Source organism: Crassostrea angulata, unplaced genomic scaffold (genome assembly GCF_025612915.1).
Source record: "Crassostrea angulata isolate pt1a10 unplaced genomic scaffold, ASM2561291v2 HiC_scaffold_241, whole genome shotgun sequence".
Taxonomy (NCBI): Eukaryota; Metazoa; Mollusca; class Bivalvia; order Ostreida; family Ostreidae; genus Magallana; species Magallana angulata.
Genome location: NW_026441794.1, coordinates 81,758 through 88,055, shown reverse-complemented (window position 1 = coordinate 88,055; position 6,298 = coordinate 81,758). Strand labels below are relative to the sequence as shown.

The 6,298-nt window shown below is 33.2% G+C and overlaps 1 pseudogene; it reads right to left on the bottom strand.

Moving 5' to 3' along the window:
• Positions 1-750: 750 nt before the first annotated feature.
• Positions 751-2,474, bottom strand: LOC128169866 (uncharacterized; annotated as a pseudogene).
• Positions 2,475-6,298: the final 3,824 nt, after the last annotated feature.

Sequence of the window (6,298 nt, the reverse complement as noted above, 5' to 3'; positions counted from 1 at the left end):
GCTTCTTTGTAAGGAAGACTTCTGTGGAAGTACTTTTCAGAAGGATTTCGTTTAAATCCACAAAAGCGAGCAGCGCAGCAAGAATGATCCCCAAACTGATGAGGCAATATAGCTTTCAGATTCTCTTCCAATTCGTTTTTAGTTTGATTTTTTGCAAGGGCATATTTAATGCATTTCTGCAGATGCACGATAACTGTTGTACTTAGTTTCACACCCTTGGTTCCATGAAGTGCGTAGAGTCTTTTTCCAATGTTCTTAATCACATGAGTTTTGTCCAATCGTGTTTTCATAGTTATTCCAAGTTCACTTTTGATTCTAGAAATCGTTGTATTGTCTCCATCTCCTTCAAGAATGTCCACAGGTGTACCTGAATCTATAAGTTCTTTTATACCCTGTACACCACTTACATTTTCCATGAGGCGGGCACTTCCAGTGTGATTGTGAACACATCTGTGTTTTCTGATTTCTTGACCTGGACGGTTTTTCTGCCACCACTTACAGGTGCCACAAGTTCTGTGAAATACAACTGTTTTCACAATTTTTTCCCATACTTGGCTTTACTTATAAAAAAAGTATGTGCTGCAAAAAATGAAAATTATCATAATAATTATTGATCAATAAATCATGTAATTTTAAAATACCATAAAAAATGTATTACAAATGTGAAAATTTATGAATAGAGATTATTCATGGTTACTGTAAAACATTCATGTGAAAATATGTGGGTTTGATATGAGCATTTTTTATCTTTCAAGATTTTAGTTGTTTATGACAGGACATTTAAAAAAAATGCTAAACTTACAGGTGAGGCTATCAAAACCACGTTTTTGCCATGCTGTATCTACTGCACATGACATGCCAGATCTGGTCTTGGTTGAGAATTTAGATACTAGCTTTTTCTTTCACTTCAGAGACTGCTGTTGTGAAGGCTGACAGGGAGCTCTTTTCTTCAACTTAGCTCTACCTTTTAAATATTTCCTTCACTGTCCTAAAAAAAAATATAGTGTAATTCAGGTGTTATATTACTAATAGGCTTTTAAGAAAAATAAATGACACCAAATTCTATAGGACCATACTGTTTCAAACTAATTTGGTTTTTTTTTTTGTTTTTTTTTTTGTGGGGGGGTGTGGAGATTCTACCTTGATGAACTGGGTACATCAGTTCCATCCTTTAAAAGTTCAGGTGACTGTAAGGCAGCAGATTCTCGACACACTAGCCTTCTGAAATAAAAACATTGTTTTAATTTTCATAATTTGTTTTCATCCTAATATTTTTTTCATCCAGTTTCCAGGACTTCACGAACTTGAATTTACAACCCCCTTTTGACTTATAAACCATCATGTACATGTTTTTTTTAATATAAGGTATATTCTGAACAATTACAAAAACTCGTTAACTGTACAAAAACTTGTTACATTGTCATAAATTAATGTCAAATTCTTACTTTACACTTGGAAATGCATCATGAAAAAGACTGACACCTAAGCCATCTATTTCCTCTCCCATTTCTTCTTGTGCTTTCTTTGACTCCTCATTACCCACATCTCTAATTAAAAAAGTACAAAATAATTAGGTTTATAATATCCAACTATGATTTTTTTGAAACATTGCAAATCACACATATGATTTTTCCAAAATAAAGAATATTTCTTACTCCATCTCTCAATTTCAAAAGAATCTTTTGCTGCCTTGGACATAGATGACTTGGCTATAGATTCAACAAAGTTCCCTGCTCTTCTCTCAATCATCTTCAAGTTTTTCTGACTAATAGGCTTCAAATTCAGTGCAGCTAAAACATTATTTACTCTATCTGGACCACCTTTACTGCCAATCATAGCTGAAAAAAATCATACAATGTATTTAACAATGTGTTTTGAAATAACATGTGTGTAGGAAGTAAATTATGCTCATCTTCGAACAGCAGATTTATACATGTACTGTATTTTATAAGATGATAGTTATATGGTAATGGGATACTGAACAAGCTAAAAGAGATAAAAATGTTTATTCATTTGTATGTACATGTATGTGTTTGTGAATATCATTTACCTGTTCCAAGTTTCGTATTGACAGCAAAGCAGGGCATGCCTAGTTTTTTAACACGGTGGGTGCTACTGTAGGGTACTCTGTTGACGTGGTTACAGTCATTATTGCTGCACTTAACGTATAAATAACCACCAAACCCTTTCTGGAGTTCCCCTACAACGCTGTCGTAGGTCAAAGCTACCGGTCCGAGGCGACAGGCCTCACAGTATCTTAGATTTGATAGTAGAACACCAAACTCAACAATTCGTCTACCTTCCATCCAATTGTCGTCTCCTTCGGCATGTTCCTGCTGATCCGTTTTTGATATATTCGCAGAAGTATAAGAATGTTCATTTCTCACAGAACGTGGTACAGATACAACTTTTTTCTTATTATTTGCGGCAAACCGGCCTTTTTTATCCCTCGTCTTCTCAAAAGGAGCAGCCATGTGTTTACATCAAGAACAGTAACTTTACGACTTCCGGTTTACAAGAACGATAACTCTAACATCTTCCGAACATTACCGATGTTTCAATCATCGGTAATTTTCGGGATTTTAACAGGAAGTAAGCTATTAGGGATTGAAATCCTTAATATAATTGAGACATATAGTTCACTGACATGGTAATCTTGGCTTGTCCGATTTTCTCCGCGATTTTAAGCACGGTCATTGTCGTATTCAAAATAAAGAGGTGTGAAAATATTTTGTTCATCACAGAGCAGGTTCCGCTTGAACACACAGAAATCACAAGTATAATTAGATGCCGATCAGTAAACGGGGGTTTAGACGATTGGCTTGTTAATGGTGTTCACCCATACGATTAGTTAACAACGATGAATTGATGACAATTATTTTACAGTTACACATTGCGATGTGCACTGCTTGGTCATCGATGAACAGTTCGTTAAAAATATTATAAATACAAACGCATTAACATTTAACAAGCCGGGATTAAGACATGTACGTCGAGTTTCTACACTTGCCAACAGTTCCGCCCAGTCTTGAATACAAAAGCACCAGGTCTTAAAAGAAACTAGTACACATTGGAATTCGCCCAATTTTAAATTCGCCCACTGAAAACGACGGCGAAAGGGGTGAAAATAAAACGGGGCGAATATTTCCCTGTATACAGTAATTATTTGGTTTATACGTTCTACATCATAAGAATACGAATATATCATCAAATTAAAATAAAATTGGGTTTGAAATCACCTGCACCACATGACTAGTGCTGGATTTTAAACTAATTTTGTAATGTAACGTATAACTTGAGTATGCTAATTATGTTTAATAACAGACACATTAGCATGTTTCATAGATTGTGCTTTTTGTGCAGAAAGTAAATACAAAGTATTGAAATGCACGAATCATGATACAGTCACACACAGTAATATCTAAAATGCATGTAAATAAACAATTATTATATTCGACACAAACCCAAATTAAGTGTTTTACTGGCGTGGAATTTGAATAAAATGAATTAACTTTTTCAGTTTAGTTTGTACGACTTTTAGGTATGGTTTATAATGATGAAGCATTTACAACGACTTTACCTTAATTTGTTTGCTTTATTAGTGCATTAAGATTCATTGATTTATTAATTAAAGTGATAACAGATTTAGGAACGAGTCTCACAAAATAGGTATATTGCAAGCTCTGATAAGTCAATGAGTGTAAGTAAAATACTTCATCATATAATGTTTGCAATAGAGAGCTATTCTTTTTTAAAACTAATTAAATATTAATTTACTAATTAATTTTACTTACTAAGATACACGCAAATTGAAAAACAAATTCCTGCCGGGCTACAGATACATGTATAAACTCATACTTAGTATTGTGTATATGTTATGTGACGGTCTTTTGTTCACTCTTGAAAGAAAAACCACACAGAATACATAGGAAAATCACAAAGAAGGGGTCACCTGGACAAAGAATGTATACAAATGAATACACGTGCCCCAGTACGTAAAATTAATTATTTGATCATTTAACAGGAGAAACATTAATTTTTCTTTTCATTAACAAATAACTGAATGTGAATTAAGACTTAAAATTAAAAAAAAAGTGTTAAACGGGAAGTTAAAACCGGAATTAATAAAAAAAATAATAAAGCGCACAATAATGCATGTTTTAACAACGAGTGTGAGAAAAAAATCAAGAATCTGCGATTGAAATAACAATTTTAACAAAAATTTGTACAAAAAAGACCAAAAACCAAAATCGTCATTTAACAAAAAAAATGACGTCTGATTTGTTAAAAAATATATCCATTAAAATTGTATGCCTAAACAAAGATTGTGTTAAAATGTCAGGCATCCGTGATGAATAATTGTTGAGAAATTTATGACAAAGATTTGTTTCAAAATAAAGGCTAAAATGATTAACAGAAATTTGACGTCCGGTTGGTACAAAAATGATTCGAACATGTACCTAAACAAAAATGTGTCAGAAATGTTAGAGGAAAATATTTCTTTACGGAAAGACAAACAGAAAGACAGACAGACATTCAATGGTAAACCACTATACCCCTCTCCTTTGAAGCGGGGGTATAATAGAAAATATTCAATTGATAAATTTGCAACCTTTAATATATATTTAAAGGCATTTATCTTCAAAACGTTAACGCGGCTTTAGTAATTATAAAGTCTAGTTGAATGTGATTATGATTTTAGACAATAGTCATGGGTAGCACGTTTAGCTTAAATTTACCCCATACAAATTTTATTCTACAATTGGAATTCGAACGTTGCCTAATAGCTTACCTATGACATTCTTCAAACCATTTTCTTTAAGAATTTTCTCAAATTCAATACGATTTCCTTTGTGCTGAAAGATGAACTGAAGAACATCGCACATTCTTTGTGTACGACTTCCATTTTCTGGTGCGATTTTTCTCCACATATCATCAACATTCCCAGTGCACCTTGAAAGGGTTTCTCTTGCTAATGACAGCTGCATCTCATCCAAGATATTTTTGTAATTAGACGACATGTTTTTCCTTATATTATCTACAATAGAAGTTAACTCAGTTTGAAGTCCTTTATTAACATGATACATGCACACACAAATGTAGTATTAGACAACCAAACAAAAATGACGTCATAATTTTTTTTTTAATTGTTCTCATGTAATTTACTGACGAGCTTTAATGGTCACAAGGCTATTGATAAACCCTCGTGTTTTGATTTCATTTTTTGACTTTAATTTAACTATGTCAAGAAAAAATATTTTTTGAGGAGAGAAAGAAATAGAGAGCGAAAGGGAGCTTTTTATAACCAGTTTTTGTTTTGACTAACCTGGTGACTTTTGGCTCTCTAAATAGGAATTCTGAACGTGTATTCTTATTTGTAGTTGATTTGCAATGTTTATAACTTGACTCAAATATGTTTCAGCTTTCTCGAGCATTTTATAAACGTTTCTTAATACTTTTTTGAACTCCTTGTCATCTACACGTTCTGGAACAGGCTTGTCCGAAGTGTGTCTTAACTGCACTTCTACAGATATAGAAGTGGCACGCTCAATGATAATTTGTCCCCGAGAGATCATTTCCCTTAGAACCGATGTATCAAAAGAATTAATATGTTGATATAAAATCGTTTTCATCTCTGTTCCGGTATCATACTGCACTGCCAAACGCAGCTGTATAGGCTCCATTAGAACACCATCTTAAAAAAAAGTATTTCACAAACATTACAAAATATACTTTTCAGTTGATTCGTACCTGTTCACGTCATTTATTTATTATTCTGTCAAATAAATTTTGAAAAAATGAAAATATGTCAATGTGACAACAAACCGGGTTTTCTTTGATGAGAACTGTATCCGAAATTCATGTCAACCCTGAATTAATAAACACTACCTACCGTATCCAGTGAAATGGAATACCCATATGCAATATTTTGCCTAAAAATGACTAAGTTCAAAAGCCGGTATTTTTCTCATAAATTATCAGAAATCAAAATCCTAGCGATATGCACATCTCTGATAAATGTACAATTGATCTGCATAAGAACAACTTCCTATCTTAAAAAAAATAAGGAGGAGTTATCCGTACATTGAGGGCACCCTTTCAAAGCCGCCCGCCCGTCCGCCCTTTATTTTCGTCATTTTAGTAACCGGATTTTTCCGTTGGAAAACCCGGTTCAAAAAACAACCTCAGCACAATTTCATTTTTAAGCACATTGCAATATATTATTAAACTATTTTAACTGTGAAGCCGAACTTAAAAATAATTATCTGTACGTTGATGTGTCGTGACACTTTTTCTT